General features: G+C 40.2%; 1 protein-coding gene across 1 annotated transcript in view; it reads left to right on the forward strand.

Annotated features, from left to right (window-relative positions):
* The window catches only part of FOXO1 (forkhead box O1), a 118,316-nt gene that overhangs the window by 66,873 nt on the left and 30,451 nt on the right, over positions 1 to 20,992 (forward strand). The gene's annotated exons all lie outside the window — the stretch shown is intronic.

Raw genomic sequence — 20,992 nt, forward strand, 5'->3', positions numbered from 1 at the left:
TATCTTCTATCATTGAAACTTGGTAGTATTGAGTGGAGGCGTAGGCCGGCAAGGGCAGGCGGAAAGCTTGGCTTCCTCCATTGCTGGGGAAACTCAAGCCTCCTGCTCGTTCCATGGCCACAGCCAGTTTGGTTGGGTTTATTTGCATATTCTCTCCTGATTGGCTGGTGTGCGTGGCTTGTGGGTGTAGCTGAGATATGGTCAATTTGCATATTACTCTTTTATTAGATAGGATACTCCCAAATCTCTGGCACAAATCCTGGGAAAGCTTTAAAATGTTTGTCACTCAGTGGCCAAAGGTGGCTGTGTAAATCATACCTACTGATAGAATGCATTGTGTTGGGATGAAATGAAAAGAACATTTTTAAAAAACCCTCACCCAAGGATTTTTTTTTAACCCTTTGCACTCGCTTGCTTTTTTCTCGATTCCTTTATTCTACTCGGGATTTAATTTTTTAAATACCCCAGATTTTACAAAGCACGGCAGTAGAATAAAAAACTGGAGTTTCTTTTCATACAAACTTATTTATTTGGATTTTTTTATCTTTCAAATTATTGATACATTCAAAGAGCTGCTACCGATGCTAACAATGTCGAGTCACACTCGACATCCGAGTGCAAAAGGTTAAGATTAAAAAAAATTGATTTTAGAGAGAAGGGAGAGAGAAAAAGAGTGAGACTGGTTATTCACCTCCCATACACCAACCAAGTATTGAACCCACAACCTGGGTGTATGCCTTGACCTGGAATTGAACCCATAACCTCCTGGTTCAGAGGTCGATGCTCAATGACTAAGCACACAGGCTGGGCTGAAATGATTCTTGGTGTTTGTGATTCTATTGCTTCACATTAGCAGCAGTGCCTGGACCAGAACTGTCATCAGTTTGAAAACGTGTTGACAAAAAAAATATTATTAATTTCTGTGGATTCTTTTAAGTTTTAAAAATAAACTGTATGTTAATAAACACTGACTTTTCAATCAAAGTATATATATATATGTGTGTGTGTGTGCGCGCGCATATATATATATGGGGGACATTGTCATGTACATTGTTTGTGCATCTTTCTCCATCCTCCACATTTAATCCCCAAGGGATCTGTATTAATGAGTTCTATGTTTTGAACTTAAAATTTTTTTTCTTGTCCTCAAAAGTGAGACTGGGGAGAAAGAGAAGGAAAGCTTTTCAAATTTCCTTTGAAAGCTTTTATTTATCTCATATATATTCCTTTTGAAAATTTCTCTGTACAACAGGCTTAGTTATTTTGCAAATGACTAATTTAAATGCTAGAGAATATGTTCAAATTCACTGTCTCTTGGTTGTTCATGTCACTGTTTCTTTTAAGATTCACCTTCAGAAAGTGAGGAGAGGAAGCATAACCTACCTACAGTTAAGGCATAAGTTGGTTATTTAATTTGTAGCTGATAAAAACAAAGTTTTAAAATTTTTATAAAATTTGTTCCTTCCATATGAAACTGAAAATAAATCCAAAAGAAAACCAGAATGCTTATCTTTTTGCTAAGATTTATATATGAATTTTTGGTGTGATTTCAGCCAAACACCTCTCGGCTCTGAAAGCTATCCTCTATAATAAAAGCCTAATATGCAAATTGACCTAATGGCAAAACGACCAATCGCTATGATGAGCACTGACCACCAAGGGGCAGACGCTCAACACAGGAGCTGCCCCCTGGTGGTCAGTGTGCTCCCACAGGGGAAGTGCCACTCAGCCAGAAGCCGGCCTCTGCAGCAGCGCTAAGGAGGAGCGAGCCGAGTGGTAAGGAGCAGCGAGCAGGCGGACGGTAAGGAGCAAGGGGTCCCAGACTGTGAGAGGAATGTCTGACTGCCGGCTTAGGCCCGTTCCCCACAGGGCTCCCTGAGGGCTCCCGGACTGCAAGAGGGTGCAGACCGGGCTGAGGGGACCCCCTCCCTGCAGTACACGAATTTTGTGCACCGGGCATCTAGTGTATATATAATTTCATTATTAACAATAACATACATACCTCCGTAGAGTTCCAATTACCTTGTTTTTACATCTCTAATATTTGACAATGTAGATAGATCTATGGTATAATTTTTTAGAATAGATAACAGGTCTGAACTGAGGATCTTTGGTGATATTTCTATTTCATAGTATTTATCAAATGAAGGTGTTACTCATAAAACTATGCTTACAGAAAGATATACTTAGTTATTGCTCTTTTTCAAAAGAATATCAGAGTAAGAATAACATTTTTGAAACCTTGTACCAAAAGTGCAGTCTGAAAAAAGCCATTTAACCACTGAGAATTTTAATAGGATTTCCAAAATCATATTATAGTGAAGTATCAATGTTTAGTGTGTTGGGCAGTTTGGTAGATTGATTTGTTCAGATTTGCTAGGAGATTTGATGAGAGGAAACTTGACTTTAAATTTGTATTTATATTTATAATAAAAATATGATCCTTAAAGAAAATTTGAAAAATAGGGAAAAGAGTCAGCTATATTTTTCTTTCCTTCCAGTTTTATTGAAAAATAATTGACATCACTGTAAAAGTTTAAAGAGTACAGCGTAAAGATTTGATTTACATATACTATGAAATGGTTATCACAGTAGTTCAGTTAACAGTCATATTTTTAGCCATATTTATTTAATGAAACAAAACTTACTGTTTTATCATTGCTTCCATGCTCTTTTTTTGTACTTAAAAAAAAAAATCACTCCTGAATGCCATGAATAGAACTTGCCAACTTGCTTTTAACACGTTAAGCGTCAATCCTCTTTTGTCTTCCTTTCCGTTTAGCCCTTGATATCCGATTTCACCGATATGCTGGTGGCACCAGTGACTGACCGGTCCGGACGGAAAGTATAGTGTCAGTCACTGGTGACTGACATGATGCTTAATGTGTTAATTAATAGAGTAAGTTCAATCAGGGAATAATATAAAATATGATCATTGACAGCACAACTGGAAGTGACTTAAGCCCATAAAAACTAGCCTCAAGTTAAAGCTAAATTCCTCTTTTAATATTATCTATCGTCCTCATTTAGAGAAAACAATCATGCTTCATCTTAAAGGATTCTCATTTAATATTTCCCCAAAACTTGGTTTTAACAAATTCAATGTCTGTCATGTGGTGAAAGTGATAGTCTGGTGAAGGAGAAAGGTGAATGCAAAGAAGAAAAATGGGGGATTGTGTTATAATCTCAGTCCATGGGATACACAGGTGGAACCCATCTCAGGCTCATGTTTCAAAACACCATTATTGTTCAGACATTGATCTCAGGTTTTCTGTTTTTCTGTCTGTTTTCAGCTTTTGTTTGTAGTGCATTTCTTGAGGATGGACCACTGTGGATTGATTGATAATCACGATGATTAGGAAGGCTAAGTAAAAATCCATTAGATCCAACTGGAACAGAAATTTGAATACCCAAGTAGTGGATTGCCTTTAAATCATTGATGATAGGCAAATTGTATTAGAACCTTGAATAAAAAAAGCCCTTTTTAGGAGTAAATTAGATGGGTTGGAATTTCCATTAACTATTTCAGAGTACTAGGCTACTACTTACTTTACCCAAACAGTAATTTACTAAGTTTAGCCTACCCAGACAGTAATTTGCAAAGTAACACCCTGATGATGCTAGAAAAAGTTAATGAAGCTTCTAAAGTTACCTTGTATTTTCTTAGAGAATCTAATTCAACATTGACAATGGTTGTACTTGGAAAAAGTGTCTTTAAATTGAAACTTATTGCAGGAATTCAGTTTATGCTAGGATCTTCTGGTTTTTATATTAATCTTATTCCTGTCTTCTTTTTTTTTTCATACTCCTTTTTTTTTCTTTTTTTTAAAATTTAATAAACCTTTATTGTTCAGATTATTACAATTGTTCCTCTCCCCCCCCCCATAGCTCTCCTCCACCAGGTTCCTACCCCACTCTCTGCCCTTACCTCCCCCCCACTGTCCTCATCCATAGGTGTACGCTTTTTGTCCAGTCTCTTCCCGCACCCCCCACTCCCCTTTTCCCCCAAGAATTGTCAGTCCACTCCCTTTCTATGCCCCTGATTCTATTATATTCACCAGTTAATACTGTTCATCAGGTTTTTTATTCCCTTAGTTTTTAGATTCACTTGTTGATAGATACATATTTGTTGTTCATAATTTTTATCTTTATCTTTTTCTTCTTCTTCCTCTTCTTAAAGAATACTGTTCAGCATTTCATATAATTCTGGTTTGGTGGTGATGAACTCCTTTAGCTTTTTCTTATCTGTGAAGCTCTTTATCTGACCTTCAATTCTGAATGATAGCTTTGCTGGGTAGAGTAATCTTGGTTGTAGTTTCTTGCTATCCATCAGTTTGAATATTTCTTGCCACTCCCATCTGGCCTGCATAGTTTCTGTTGAGAAATCAGCTGACAATCGTATGGGTACTCCCTTGTAGGTAACTAACTGTTTTTCTCCTGCTGCTTTTAATATTCTCTCTTTGTCTTTTGCTCTTGGCATTTTAATTATGATGTGTCTTGGTGTGGTCCTCTTTGGATTCCTTTTGTTTGGGGTTCTGTGCGCTTCCTGGACTTTGAAGTCTATTTCTTTCACCAGGTGGGGGAAGTTTTTGGTCACTATTTCTTCAAATAGGTTTTCAGTATCTTGCTCTCTCTCTTCTTCTGGCACCCCCATAATTCTGACGTTGGTACGCTTGAAGTTGTCCCAGAGGCTTCTTACACTGTCTTCAACTTTTTGGATTATTTTTTCTTTTTGCTTTTCCAGTTGAGTGTTTTTTGCTTCTTTGTATTCCAAATCTTTGACTTGGTTCTTGCAATCCTCTAGTCTGCTTTTAGGTCTCTGTATAATATTTTTTATTTCAGTCAGTGTATGCTTAATTTCTAGTTGGTCCTTTTTCATATCCTTGAGGGTCTCACTAAATTTATCAGCCTTTTCTAGAAAATTCTTGAAAAACCTTATAACCGTGGTTTTGAACTCTATATCCAGTCGTTTACTTTCCTCCATTTCCTTCATTTGTGACCTGCCTCTTTGTCTCCGCATTTTGGCTGCTTCCCTGAGTTGATGGAGTGGCTTTGTGTGCTAGGTGTCCTAGCAGGGTCCAGTGGCTCAGCCTCCCCACAGTTACCTGAGGTGGACACTCTTGGTGCACCCCTTTGTGGACTGTGTGTGCAGTCTTGTTGTAGTTAAGCCTAGATTGTTGTTAATATCACTGGGGGGAGTTTACCTCCAGGCCAATTGGCTGTGAGGATCAGCTGTGTTTCCGCTGGGAGAGCTTCTATGCTCAGTTTGGATGGGGCGGAGTCTCAGGGTGGAGCAGACAGCCTTGGTTTCCTGTCAGCCCCGCCCTACGAGGCCCCTGTGTCTCAGTGTCCCGCGGCAATGGCTGCACGAACCTCTGAGAGAAGGCTGCCCTCGAGTTTCGCTCGCTGCCAGACAGTCCAGTTTCTCCCCGAATGAGTCTGGGTACCCAGAGTGTCACCCGGAACTGGATTTCAGTGCAGTCGGGAGGTTTTGTTTCCCGAACGTGAAAGCTAGCTGCGCGCTTGCTGGCCGCCCTCTCCGAGCGCCGCGAGTAAGCCAGCCGCGTATTCAGCCACCCGCCGTTTCCGCGTGCGCAGGTCTCCGCACCTCCACAGCTCCTCTGGGTCTCAGTGTCCTTTTATCTTTCCTTCTAGTTGTAGAATTTTCACTCAGCCAGCTTTCTGGTGGTTCTGGACGATGTCCGCTCTGCCTTCCAGTTGCAGTTTTGAAATTGTTGTGCGAGGTAGCAGTATAGGTGTTTACCTATGCCACCATCTTGGTTTCTCTCTCTCTTTTTTCTTTTATGTGAGTATTCAGCAAGGTTCATTCCTGTACTTCATGCTATTTCTTGGTCGTCTCTCTTCTGATTTCAGCCAATTGCTTTGATGCAAACACGTGGTTTCTGGAGTTCCATTTAGCTCTTGCTATCTTCTTAAATTTTTATTGATTGATTTTAGAGAGAGAGGAAAGGAGGGAGAGAGAGAAGCATTGATTTGTTGTTTCACTTATGTATGCATTCATTGGTTGATTCTTGTATATGCCCTGACAGGAGATTGAACCTGCAGCCTTGGCACATTGGGACGATGCTCGAACCAACTGAGCTACCTGGCCAGAGCCAGTTCTTGCTGTCTTGTTCTTTGCTTCCCATATCTACATCTCCACATCTTTTCTTCTGAGCTTTAGTATTAATTTTGTCAACTAGCTATTGACCAAAACGACTATTTCACTGTTGCCTTAAATGTATCTTCCTCCCTAAAACTGGCTTTCCCTCCTGACTTCATTATTTTTTGAATAGCATTACCACCATTCTTTGAGTAGTCTCATCCTGTCAAAAGAACTCATCAACTGTAGCCTCAACAGTGGAGTATCAAGTTGAGGCTCCCTCAGAGTTTTGCCTCTCTCCCCTTTCCTGTGGCCCTTACTATCTCACACCTGGATCACTACCTCACTTTACCTCCAGTTTTTCTTCATTCTACTCTGGGCAAGCTGTGCTGTCGAATTCCTTGACATACCACTTTCATTATATCCTTCATTGCCTCAGACACCTCAGACACACTCTACTGACATTCAAGGCCACCCATCATCTGAAAGGCCTATCTTTCCAACTTCCTTTCCTATAAGTTCTCTACCAGCCTACCTTTAGTGCCCAAGGCACTCTCCTCTCTCCTAGTTATTTTACTCATTCTGTTCCTTCCGCAGGACATTCCCTTTTCTCTGTCCACACTGATCCTCTAACTATTCAATGAAAGAAGCCAGGCTCAAAAAGATACATTCTACATAATTCAATTTGTATGAATTTCAGTAAATAAGCAAAACTAGTATATGTGCTAGAAATCAGAATAATGGTTACCTGTGGGGAACAGGCTGCTGACTGGGTGGGGCATAAGAAAGCCTCCTGCTAGGGTGCTGGAAATGATCTGGGTGGTGGCTGCAGGGATCATGTACAAATGTAAAAATTCATCAAGCTATACATAGAGGATATCAGCGATTGGCTATATGTGAGTTAAACTCCAGTAAAACATAGACTAAAACAGTGTCCACTTACAAGGCTTATGGTAAGGCTTAAATGTGATATATATATATATAAAAGCCTAATATGCAGTGTCCCCTCGGGAATTCGACCTACTGGAAGTTCCATCACTCGCTATGATGTGCGCTGGCCACCAGGGGGCAGCATGGAACGAAGGGAGGCCCCAGCTGGCAGCCGCTAGGGACCCTACCTGTGCATGAATTTCATGCACTGGGCCTCTTGTAATATTTATAAAATGCTGAGCACAGACTCTGGCACATGGGGGAAAATCCCATCTCTTTCAGTTAGATCTGTGGTCGGCAAACTGCGGCTCGCGAGCCACATGCGGCTCTTTGGCCCCTTGAGTGTGGCTCTTCCACAAAATACCATGGCCTGGGCGAGTCTGTTTTGAAGAAGTGGCGTTAGAAGAAGTTTAAGTTTAAAAAATTTGGCTCTCAAAAGAAATTTCAATCCTTGTACTGTTGATATTTGGCTCTGTTGACTAATGAGTTTGCCGACCACTGAGTTAGATGAAAGTAGTCTTTCTCACTCTGATTGTATAGTAGATATTCCCCAGCAAGACGAACTTTGCAAATAATTTGGCCTTAGAGATAATTTTTTGTGTGATATGTTTTTCACTTGAATCTTATTGCCATGCTTATTGTTCAGTTGCTATTGTTGACTTACTGTGGGTACCTGCTTTTATTTTTGTTTGTAGTTACATTTCTATCGATAGAAATAGTGGCAGTGTGGCATGTCGTAGAATGCTGGTAGTGGATTTAAAATTCCCCCAAAATCTTGCACACATAAAAAAAAAAAAAGAACTTTGAGTTTATTTAGAAAGTATTTACACAATAAGCTTAAGATTGGAGTTATTTCTGGGAGTGTTCTAACTACCAGAGAAGCATTTATAAATGGGACTTATGGGACAGCATATTACAATTCAGTGTAAGGAAGACTTTCTTTGTAGAGCTGTTAAAATGGGCTAGATGATTTTTAAATAATAAGACATTTTATGAGGTGGTGGTTAGCAAACTTTAATGTATATATGAGTCATGTGGGGATCTTGTAGAAATGTTGTAAGTTCTGACTCAGTAGGTCTGGGTGAATCCTGAGGTTTTGCATTTGTAACCAGATCTTAGGTGGTGGTGTGCTGGTCCCTGAACCACACTTTGAGTAGCATGGAGTTAGGGGTATATTCAGGTTTAAATATTATAAAGGGCAAGACAAGAACTTTGAGTTTATTTAACAAGTATTTACAAAGGTATTTTAGGGAAGGAACTTTAGAAATAACTCAGAACCATTTGTGAATGCCCCCCTTAAATTTTTTTTTTTTTTTTAAAGACTAAACTAACACCAGCAAGACACAGTCCTTCCCCATTTGTCACTGTATTCGGTGAACAATACTTGCCAGAATAACCACTACTAGGCTGTGTAATTATCATTTGAAGAACCGATTTCACTATTCTTGGTCTCCCACTCACTGCGGGTAGATTTCCATTCCCCTTTTCTGAAACTGCAACCTCTTTTATTCTGCTGTTTCTTTTTACTTGTCATATTCTGGACTCAGAAGAAGATGGTTTTATACCCTGTCAGTCTTTTTTTTTTTTTATGGGGGTCTTGCCTTAATGTTGATGGCTGCTGCCTGACTAGGGTAGTGGTTGCTGAAGGTTGTGATGGCTCTGGCCATTTCTTTCTTTTTTTTAAAATATATTTTATTGAATTTTTACAGAGAGGAAGAGAGAGGGATAGAGAGTTAGAAACATCAATGAGAGAGAAACATCGATCAGCTGCCTCTTGCACACCCCCTACTGGGGATGTGCCCGCAACCAAGGTACATGCCCTTGACCGGAACCGAACTTGGGACCCTTGAGTCCGCAGACCGATGCTCTATCCACTGATCCAAACCGGTTTCAGCCCCTGTCAGTCTTTAACCTCTGTCAGCCTATGACTTGAAACTGAGAAAAATCCAAGTTACAAATTGAAGATGAGATCCTACGATTTGATGTTGGAGAAGCAGTACCCCAGCTACTTCACAGGGTACCAGAAAGAATGTGGCTCTGCCTGCTGGCTCCTTTCTGTTTGGGACTGAAGTACCAGACACACACATCATTAAATTACTTAATGAAGATTTTGTAGCTCACCCCTGATCCCTTTGAAAGGGCCCATTCAGCCTAAGAAGGGCATGTGGGCAGAGACGTCACACTGGTGAACAGGGTCCTCAGATTTTCTGTGGGATGCGTGCTCCAAGACTGGCTGCATCTGGTCTGCCCTGAATCAGCAGAAGAGACATATGCAAGCTCAAGGGAAGGGTCTTCATAGGGCAGGACCGTTCACCAAGAAAAAATGTGGGGTTTCTTCTGCAGCCTTGACTCAGCGTTGCCATTTACATTCCTACACCGGAGACCATTTTAAAGCTGTGATTAAGGGCCTCAAATGTTAGGCTATAGTTTACAGCTCCTAATGACTTAGAGGGGCACAGCCCAAACTGATAAAAATGGGCTATAGTGGTCTCTGTCAGAAACAGTGTGTGTAATTGAGTTATGTAAATGGTTCAAATAACAAAAAGATCCTCCCTCTTATTGGGGGAGATCTCTGCTTTAGAGAATGAGAGAACTTGCACAAAGGCTGAGTGGCCATGAAGTTTTCTCTAATATCAAACCCTGTGAGACTTAATCTGTAATGATAGTAAGAACAGCAATCCTAAATCCTTCAGAGGGTTATTGTTGGGATTGATTGAGATAATATGTATGAGAAGATTATGGACTTCAAGGCATTAATCACACTTACTTATTTGTAAGTAATGGTTTTCCTTCCCCTGTGATCAGTAGGCAGTGCATTCCTACTTACACGGGTACATGCTGGGGGAGATGAATTACTTTTGGCTCAGGAAGAACACAGTGGGGAGATGGAACGAGGGGATAGGCTCTCTTCCTGCTCTTTGAGGTACTGCGCTGGTACTGTGACATCTTTAGATAGAATGAGGGTGAGAGCACATAGGGAAGGCAGGGGAAAGATTAATGATGAGATGGCAGGGGACAGTGAAGAGAATGGCTGTACATTTTATAGTTTTTCTTTCCTGAATACCACAGTGCTTAGATGAGTATGTAGAAATCGAGAATTATCAGTGATCTTTAAAAAGTGGGTATGACTTCACATATGCTGCTGGCTTGAAATGTAAGCTTGCTGAAAGCACAGCCTAGCCAGTGTCACATGTTTAGTACAGTGCAAATTGGGATTGGCTGGCTCAGATGGAGAAAGTGGTCATAATGGTAAAAGTGGTAATTCTGCTCTTGAGCCTTAACCTCAGTAGGTGGCTGTTCTCATTTTATAGTTGAGGAAACAAACTTAGAAGGCTTAATTTGCCCAAGGTCACATAACTAGTAAATGGCAGGGATTTTAATCAAGATCTCCAAAGCCACATCACATCCTAAGGCTAGTTTTAAAAGTTTTAGTCCTCAAATATAGAATTGCCCACAAAGACTGTAAGATAGTGTTCAGAAAACTTCAATTTCTTCACATAAGACCATGAAAAGAAATGGTGTCAGGTATTACTACTAACAATTTTTTGCCTGGGTTAGAGCAACCCTACTTCATGGTCTTGGCCTAGGCTTTTTTATGGGGTATTAGGGAAAAAAAAAATAAAAAAGGCCTCAGGACTCCTGGAAAACAACAATGCAGTGCCCAATTGAGAGAAAATTGGTGTTAATTTCTTTTATATAGAAGGAAAGATTAGTTTTCATGCAAATTAACATTTGGTTCATTTGGCCAGGTTGAAGAGGACTTAAATCAGTTTCCATAACTCTACCAGCCTTTACTGTCCCTTTGTTGTGACAAACGGGTAGGCTGAAATTTTCCTCCCTAAGCTCATAGCAAATTCTGTTGCATTAAATAACCATTATGCCATATAGTGAATGCCTCTTTACTTATTTATTGGACTTGTAACCTTTCCCCCTCCCCCAAAAGAAATTATGTTGACATTTCCACAGAGACTCTCACTCAGCAGAAGGAAAAACATGTCACTGTTTTGTAGCTAGTAGTCCAAGTTGTGAAATAAACATATCTTGAAATGCGGTGTTCCTACCTCATGTCTTCTATGGCCTTGCTACTTAAAGCATAGTCTGTGGACTGGGCTGGCGGCATCAGCATCTCCAGAGGCTTGTTAGAAACGCAGGCCTGATCCCCAGGCACATTGAAGCAGAAGATGAATTTGACCAAACCACGGCAATTCCTGTGTATGTTTAAGTATGAGAAGCACTGGGTTTTTATGGTACACGTTCCTCTCTTAAGTTAAGCTTATTGAGTGGAAGCTTTTTTTTTCTTTTTTTTCTATAAAGCTTGTTTCAAGGGTAAAATCTTATATTTTTAGAGGTGGGCCCTAAAGAACAGAAGTCTCAAGTGTAGCTCTTTAGCATTGAGGGGCATTTTGCCATTTCTAGCAAAGTCTGACTTATTTATTAAACCCTTAATTACTCTATCTCAATTTTCTTTTTGTACTGCGTTTATACTCTATTTGTTATGCAAAGCTAGTAGGGTGTTCATTTATCTGACCTTTTAAGAATACAGAAAGCGTAACCACATTCCAGGTTTATAATATATCTCATGTAGGTGCCATTGAAGAGAGAAGCCCACTAACCATTTGTATTATCCTTTTCCTGCTGTGCACCTTTTCTCCCGCCTTCATCTTGTACTCTTTGATTGACCAGTTCTCTTGGTGCTGCTTTAAGTAGAAGGCACTCCTTTTTAAAATATTACCTCTCCTTTCCTCCCCATTTTTAGGGAGGAAGATTCACTAAACCCTTTCCAGACTCAGAGAAATTAGGAAATCTTGAATCATTTTACTATTGATTAACTGTGGCTGTGTGTGTGTGTGTGTGTGTGTGTGTATTTATCAAGTTAGCCCTTGTCTAAGGGGACCTCATTAGGCAGTGCTCTGTAATGGGGACAGGGCAGCTTAAAATGTCTAATTAAATGTAAATTATCTCAGCGCCAATTGAGTTTCACTTGAAATCCCGTGAATCATCTAATTAAGCGGCAGAGAAGGATCCAAAATACTATTGTTATATTATATTGGATAGATTTTACTGGAAGTCAGAGCATTCTTGATAAAGATTTGAAGATAGCAAACAACGTAAAAACTAAAATTTTCATATTCTTTTTTTAATCATCACCTGGGGAGGGTTGGGGGGGGGAGAAAGAGAGAAACATTGATTGGTTGTCTTCTGCATGTGCCCCAACTGGGGATCGAACCTGAAACCCAGGTATGTGCCCTGACCAGGAATGGAACTGCAACCTTTGGGTGCACAGGACGACACTCCACCACCTGAGCGGCTAGGCAAAAATGTTCCTATTCTTTACCTGTGGTATAAATAGAACCAGCTCTTAGGTTGGGACGTTTAGTAGTTTGTATTATTTCTTCCCAGGGTTCAAATTTAAACTTGAAATTTTAAGCACAGTATATACAGTGGTAATAGCATTTATTTGCAGCATGTATACTTATCTTGCGAAGCTTTTTCACACAAGTAGAAAACAGTAACATCTTTGAATGATTGTAAACTGCCGCTTGAAATGCTGGGAGTTCACTGTGTTCTAATTACTCTGTTATATGGGTGACCCAAGGTTTAGTACCTCTCCTCTTTGAGTCTAAGATTTTAAATGGTCTCATTCAAAAATGTTTCCTTCTATCTCACTGCTTCACTAGTAAGACAGATCAGCCTCCCTTTACTGAAATTTGCTTTCTTTTTTTTTTTTGGAAATATATTTTATTAATTTTTTACAGAGAGGAAGGGAGAGGGATAGAAAGTTAGAAACATCGATGAGAGAGAGAAACATCGATCAGCTGCCTCCTGCACACTCCCTACTGGGGATGTGCCCACAACCAAGGTACATGCCCTTGACTGGAATCGAACCTGGGACCCTTCAATCTGCAGGCTGACGGTCTATCCGCTGAGCCAAACTGGTTAGGGCTGAAATTTGCTTTCTTTATTGAGGTTTAGTTAATCAGGAGGTAGAGTATTCAATGAGGGGGAGAAATACTGAGGATCATCCCAGGAAAGGAGGGGTGGAGATTTCTCAGGAGCTCTGTCGCCATTTTGTGTCCTTCTATGGGCTTTCCATTTCTTGGTGTTCAACATTATGGTGAGTGTAAATGAGGGTACTGGTTAAGGTAGATGGACCACACTGATCTCTGCTGGTTTTAAACCATAAACCTGGTGGGGAGTGGTCATCCTTCTTGACAGTTTCTGTAGCTTTGATCAATTGCAGCTGTTCTGCCACATGCCCTGTCGCAGATTCAATAAAATACTAGTCAAGATAAAAAAATGTTTCCTTTTATTCTTGAGACATAGTTGATATTTTAGCAGTGTTAAATTTTGTGTACATAACTGTTCTGTAGGCTGTGAAATTATTACTTATTAGATTGGTAATACCACAAGCCGTGTACCTTTTTTATTGTTTAATAATGCGAGACCCAGAAATGCTTCCATACACTCTTTCAATATTTCATGCAAGATAATAGGGACCCACCAGAAAATGGGAATTGAGATTATGGAAATTGAAAAAAAAAGGGCATATCTTAGATTCTTTACAGTTATTACAAGTTCAAGTCCTGAATGTGGTAAATATTACAGAAGACAAACGATTAAGACAGAGTTTTAGTTCTTCAGGAGCTTACTTGCAAGGCAGGGGTCACTGATGTTCTAGTTCTAGTTGTAGAATTGGGACTACTCAGAAAACGTTCCTGAGCAATGTAGTAATCAAACAGTAGTAATTCTTCTTCCCTCCTCTCACTGCTATTAAAAAAGCCAGTGTTCTTTGCTCTGGATCTTTGGAATTGATCTGTTGCTTTTAAAAATTAAGGCAACCCCTTGAAAGATACTGTAGGTCTAGTTCACAAAAGAAACAACTTTCTCTGTGTCCTGAGGTTTTTTGTTGTTGTTGTTATTGTTTTTAATTCTCACCCAAGGATATGGACAGAGAGACAGAAAGAAATATCTAACGGTTGCTTCCCGCATGTGACTGACTAGGAATTGAACCGGCCACTCTTTGGTGTATGGGAGGATGCTCCAACCGAGTCACCCGGCCAGGACTATGTCCTGAGTTTTGATGTTTTTTTTCTTTTTTTAATTGTCACTTGAGGATATTTTTTCCATTGATGTTTAGAGAGAGTGGAAGGGAGAGGGAGAGACAGAGAGAGAAACACCAATGTGAGAGAGATGCATTGATTGGTTGCCTCCCGCATACCCCTGACCAGGGCCGGGAGTCTGTAACCGAGATACGTGCTCTTGACCAGAATCAAACCTGGGACCCTTACTCTGCAGGCCGATGCTCTATTCACTGAACCAAACAGGCTAGGGCTGTGTTTTTGTTTTGTTTTTGTTTGTTTTTTAATGGAGGGCAGGTACACAGGTCCTCAAATTAGTTTGTCTGGAGTTTAGTAATCTGAGAGCTGTTGAAGGAAGAGGTGAAAGAAAGTATCATGAGGATTAAATGAGATAGGGATTGCACACTATGGAATACCCAGTTTGGAAGCGTGAAACATGCATAATGTTGAGGGATGAGGATGTCAGTGTGAGAATTCAGCCAGCCTAATAATGACCTTTTTCATTTAATCTACTTTCAAAGCGTTACTTACTGAGCTATAGCAACCAAAAATTTCCAATAGTCTTTGCCATGGTTTTCAGTTACATGCTATCCCTGGGAGATAACACACAACCTGCAGCTCATGGGAATGGTGTAAGGCAGGCGTCCTCAAACTACGGCCTGCGGGCCACATGCGGGTGTTTTTGCCGTTTTGTTTTTTTACTTCAAAGTAAGATATGTGCAGTGTGCATAGGAATTTGTTCATAGTTTTTTTTAAACTATAGTCCGGCCCTCCAGCGGTCTGAGGGACAGTGAATTGGCCCCCTGTTTAAAAAGTTTGAGGACCCCTGGTGTAAGGAGTTGTTACTCCATAGAAGACTTGGTTAAACAAAAAAAGTGATTGGGAAGATGATGCAGTCACACTTAGAAATATCTGTAATGATTTTAACTTAAGGTAAAATATATATAGAAACCTCTTATCAAAAGTAGGATTTCACAAATGTCACTGAATGAAAAGGCCTTCTTTATGAGCTGTTTTCATCCGATGTGCACCAGAGCGAGGTTCAGTGTTTTTGCAGAAAAGTCATCTTTCTTTTGGAGCTCTTAGAGACATCAAATCCTGGATGAAAAGTAATTTACATTTTAAAAAGTATATATGGGTTCTCACAGCAGTAGCCATGTCATGAATAGGCAGAGACTTTTCTCGTTATATCTCCTTTTTATTCACCCAGTCAATATGTACTAAATATTTTGTACATGCTAGGCACCATCCTGGGGTCTAGAGACCCAGAAGAAAAGAACATTCACAAAACGGACACCCACGTAAGTCTACGGTCCCAGCAGGAGGGAGATAGAGTAATTAGATATGTATAATGTGAAGTATTTCATGTTGCTAAGTGCTTTGGAAAAGTTCAGCCAGAAAAGGGGGGATCCTGAGTTCCTGGGTGTTCTTATTGTGGTAACATTTTTGCAAACAACTGAAATTGTTAGTCTTATTTAGAATCTCTTAAATTTTTACCACATAGGTGTATTCCCCTGTCAAATGTAAGTATTAAGGAGAAAGAACACTTGGTGCAAACTCTTGGGTGGCTATGCTATGTCACTGTCTCATGAGCCTAGACCCCAATGACATCTTTGAGCCCAAAGATGGGAGAAGTAGCTGAATATCCAGTTGGATGACTTTGTATTTAAGGAAATACTAGTTTCAGTTGCTTAAATTTTTTATATTGAAGGCATTTATGAAATGGGATATTTTGGTTATCAATTGCTGAATAACAAAGTCTTGCAAAACTTACGTGGTTTAAAATAACACATAGTCCTAATTCATAGTTTCTGTGGGTCAGGAATCCTGGACCCAGATTATTAGCTAGGTGGCTGGAGGGGAGGAGATGATATAGGGCTTGAAAATCAGGAGTTGATCCTAGGGACACTTTAGAGGCTGACTGCTGTGCAGGGTCTTCAATTATTCCATCTCTCTTCAGACTGACCTTGAGACCCAGGAGATAGAAAGAACTACAATTCTTCCTGCCCTCTAAGGAAGGAGAAGAAACTATTTCCTGACCTTTCATCCAGTTTTTCAATTAGAAAACATTTTTTTAACATTTATCCCAAGAAAACAAGTATTGACAAAAATAAGATTACAAAGTGACTGACCTTTAACGGGTTTGTGTTTTCTCAGGTTATAGGTGTTTCTTGTCAGCATCCACTCTGCTCCCTGTCCTTCCCAATGGTCTTGGGTGCTCTACCTGGCTGGCCTGCCGAGTAAGGATAGCACGAGGCACTAGGATTCCTGTTCTGGGCCTCTGGCTGCCTGGAACTAACCTCATAATCACCCCCCTCCCTCCCTCATTGTCTTAGAAGTCTTTGGGGCTTCAGTTGCTCAAAATTATAGTTTCCCTCCAGCTCGTTTGCAGTTCTGCCGAGTTTGGCCGTGGCGCATTGCCAGTGGTAGTTTCTTCTTTTTTGCCTTCTCCATATGAGCTACTGCCTAGACCCGTGGTCGGCAAACTGCGGCGCGCGAGCCACATGCGGCTCTTTGGCCCCTTGAGTGTGGCTCTTCCACAAAATACCACGGCCTGGGCGAGTCTATTTTGAAGAAGTGGCGTTAGAAGAAGTTTAAGTTTAAAAAATTTGGCTCTCAGAAGAAGTTTCAATCGTTGTACTGTTGATATTTGGCTCTGTTGACTAATGAGTTTGCCGACCACTGGCCTAGACCGTGTCTGGACCTGGTCATGGTGCTATATGCCTGGAGGGGGAGCCACTAGGACACGGTCTACGTCACTGCCATCTGTCAGCAGCAAGCTGCCAACACGCCCTCCTCCAAAGTGCGTGTTCCCCTCATGATCTCTCAGTGCTCCTCCTTTCTCCTTTCGGCTTGGGGGCAGAAGGGCCTCTGTTTCTCAGTTGATTTGCAGAGCAGAGATGATGAACTATTGATGAAAGCCTTGAGTGGTCATCTCCTTGCTTGAGACTGCCAGTCCTTTTGGCCTCACTCATCCTACAACCATCAGTCATGTTCTACTCCTCCAGAGGTCTTCCAGAACCTATCGATGGTGCTTTTTGAAATACCTAACTTAAAAACCAGAAGGGAATTAAAAAAAAAAAAAAGCAAGAGGAGAGTTGTCATTAAGTAGAAGAGGATTGTGTTGGCCAACTTGTAAAGTGGAATGTTAAATAAAAAATTGTCAGGTGCCAGGCGAAATGTTCAGTTAGTTAGTTAAATTAAGTCCATACTCCCCCCCCCCCCCCCCACCACCACCAACAATTTGTTTGTTTTTTTAAGGCAAAAAAAAAAGCTTCATAGAAGGCATTAGTACAGTTCTTGGTATGTTATTTAAACTGGAATGTCATTTCAGCATATCTTCATATCCTTGTTTTGCTTCCATTCAGAGCAAATCTGAGCCAATGTAAGTTCTGGGGCTTGTGACTTCTGGGATAACTATGCTGCAGAGATGAAAAACTAAACCTGGTCTGCTGTTTTTGGTTCATTTTTATATTTCATTCGCTTTGGTTTTGCATTTCCATGTTTTAGCTCTTGCTGGGCTACCACTTGGAATAGTTGGTATCTATCCTGTAGAGTATTCTTAGATCCCTCTGTCTCCTCAAACTTGGTTGGATTACTAAAACGGGGTTCTGTTTTCTTGGACTCACAGACTGTTACAGGAAGGAACTCGAGGGTCTTTGAAGGCTATCCGTTTACTAGAGGCCTCTGAGTCACAGGGCAAAGCTGTGCCTGAGGTCACCAGGCCAGTGAGTGATCCCAGGTAGAGCAGGTTTCTTGGCTGCCTACCCAGCGCCCTCTCCTACACATGGTGTCTTCCTTCAAAGCAAACTGAAGGCAGTCTCCGTCTCCATTCTGCGCATGGACAGATGAATGTTTCTCTCATACTTGATTTCCTTTAACTCCAGAAGAAGTGGGCATTTGGATAATGGTCATTTTGGAAAGAAAGTTCTTTCAAGGGACGGGAACTGCCAAGAGTCTCAGCAAGGAGAGGGTTTCCCTATGTGTTCATTTTAGGCCATGATGTAAATTTCTCGTATGGTGTTCTGTTTGCATTATATGGTTTAGATGTATTAGATATAACTAGTCTAATTCAATTCCTTGTTTTGTAAAAATAGATTTTTTTGTTCATTCAAGTGCATTTCTTTTTGTCACTGTGTTGGAATAGTCATTCTTGGACAAAAATGATGGCTTCTGAATCTCTCTGTTACATTTTCAGACTTGCTGTAGAGGTTATAAAATAATACTGTTACTGGGAGGAGTTGAGTAAGAGCCATAAGCAGCAGGGGAGATAAGAGAGAGGCCGCCATAGAAAAAGATCACAGACTTTGAACTTACTTCTTTATTGCCAGTTATGGCAGAAGAGTAAAACCATTGTAATTCTTCAAGATACTTGTATTTGTATTTTCACATCATTGTTTCCAAGTGGCCCTCAAACATCTGTTTTGGTTTCTTGTTCAGTTATGCTCTGGTGACCAGCCCGAGAAGTCTGACAGCTCTTCCTGTCTCAGCTCCTGCCAGTTCAGAACAGCTGAGCTCCCTGCACATAGGAACAATGGGATTCCTGAAAATTGTTTTAGGTTTGACATACAGAAGTACATTTCCTTTTTCTTAAAACTTCAGGCAGAGATACTGTGGTGGCTTTGAAATTTTTTCTGAAACAGAATAAATTCAGAAGATTCTGTTAATCTATTCTGATTTATTAGGAGGCAGCAGTGTTCATTATTTAGGAGGCAGCAGTGTTCATTATTTGACTTAAGTTTATGGTTAATTAACCAAACTGAAAAATGTTTCCTTTTTTTACAAAGAGAGTTGAGAGAGTAACAAAGATCAAGTATTTTACAACACAGATCCTTGAGTTACTCTGAAATACAGTAGGTCCTTGGGTTACTTACGTCGGAGATCCATTCCTACTGAGATCCGCTCTTATGGCGCGACATAACGCGATTTTCGCCGTAAGTCGGAACGCACCTACATAAGCACCTACGTCACTCACATGGAGCACATACAGCAGTAATAAAGTGAAACAGTAAAAAAAAAAAAATTTAAAGAAAGATAACAATTCCTGAACTTTACTTGTGGTAAATAAATAATAAAAAACATAAAGCACATATGTACATACGTCGAAATGACGGACATTTAAAAAAAATAAATAAATGGGAGATGGCAGCGTAACCACGCAACGACGTACGTGGAGTCCAACGTAACCCAAGGACTGCCTGCATATGTGTTTTATTTTACTTCAACTTCCGGCTTTAATGACATTTAAATACTGTTTTTATTATTAGCAAGTTTTGAATATTAAGTAAATTGAAATGGAAATAAAAGTTGTTTCTAAAAATAATACTGATTGTGTGAGATTTTTAAAAAAATTACACGTCATTGTTGGTGAGGCCTTGATTGATGAGAAAGTACAAATTTCATGCCGGTCTTTTTTTGTTTAGAATTGATGAGAATTGAACTGAACTGTTTGAGAGAGTAGATGGGAATGTTTGAAGTTTATTTTAGTGTAGGATACTCTTGCAGTCATTTCTTAATGCTCTACCTTAACTGACTGTCCTATGGGCAGTTTTCAGTCAGTGGTACTTCTAATCACTGTCTTGTGGACTCAGTTTTTATTGCCTTTGTGAGGGACCTGCCCTTTACCCTATCAAGAAAGGCTCCATTCTGAATTTTCTAGAGAAGATTTAGTTGAGGATTGCTCTGGTAGGGTGGTACCTTCTACCATTGTGGGTTGAGGAGATTAGATGGATAACTGAGAAATAAACCTATTGTTTTCCAGCCCCCTTTTAAGTGAGGTCTTCTTAGGATGACTTTTTGGCTTGGAGTACATTTCCCCCAATATCTTATACACACTCTTCAAATATAAAGATGAAGATGTATTCCAAAGCTTAATATTTTTTTCTAGACTTTGGGATTGCTTCTGTTAGTGGAGGGTTTAAAGGCCTCATTTTCACTAAGTTTTTTACTAACTCAATGGAAAATGAAAAGGTAGGCAGGGATTTTATCTCATTTGTTACATCACTGGGCTTATTCAGATTCAGGTGAAAGAAGGCATGGTAATAAAATGAAAGTCGAGGTCCATCCTCCAGATACACCTGACTTTCCTGAGAAGTTTAGATCAGGGAATTTTAACCAGAGCCTGCTAGAACATACTAATCCTTTGGAGAGGAAAGGCAGGAGATTAGCCTTCCCTTAATCCTCCACTGTTAGTTTCTTTAGGGTAAAATTAACGTTTATTTAAATGTAGGATTCTGTTTGCCTGAACCCCTAACCTTTTTTGTTGATCACCTTTTGCACCTTAGGAGATATGGGGATGTGGAGCATAATTCTGTACTCTGCATTATGTAATTTGAAGATTATTTGAAAAATCACTGTTGTATCCGAAATAAGTTTGTACATTGGTTCTCTTTTGTATGGAAGACCCCCTGGTTTACTTGGAGGTTGGCCGAGGTAGCACAAAGCAGAAACCCATTTATTTCTACAATGAAATCCTGGCCGTTTTCAAAGGCGGGAAAGGATACTGTGAATGCCAGAGAGGACTTTAATTGGATGGGTTTCATAATTAATGTCTCCCTAAGTTTAATTTGCCTTTTCAGACCATTCGGTAGAAATTGCAGAGGAACAGAGGAAGAACGGCACATCTCAGTTGGCTGTCAGCAGAGCAGAAGTGGAAGAGCCAAGTCCTTTGTTTAAAGATGGCTATTTTCTTCAAGCATTTGAAGGAGATTTGGTTTTTTGTCTAGTGAGCTGTGCTGTAGGGGCAGGACTGCCTTTGGAACTGTATTAGTAATTATCATGGACATTTCCATCATTTTTGTATTCCTGCCTCTTGTGGATAATTGACCATTTACTACCTGTTGATGCCTGGAGAACTCGCTCTGGTCTGCTCTCCCTCTTT

Source organism: Cnephaeus nilssonii, assembly GCF_951640355.1.
Source record: "Cnephaeus nilssonii genome assembly, chromosome: 8".
Lineage (NCBI taxonomy): Eukaryota > Metazoa > Chordata > Mammalia > Chiroptera > Vespertilionidae > Cnephaeus > Cnephaeus nilssonii.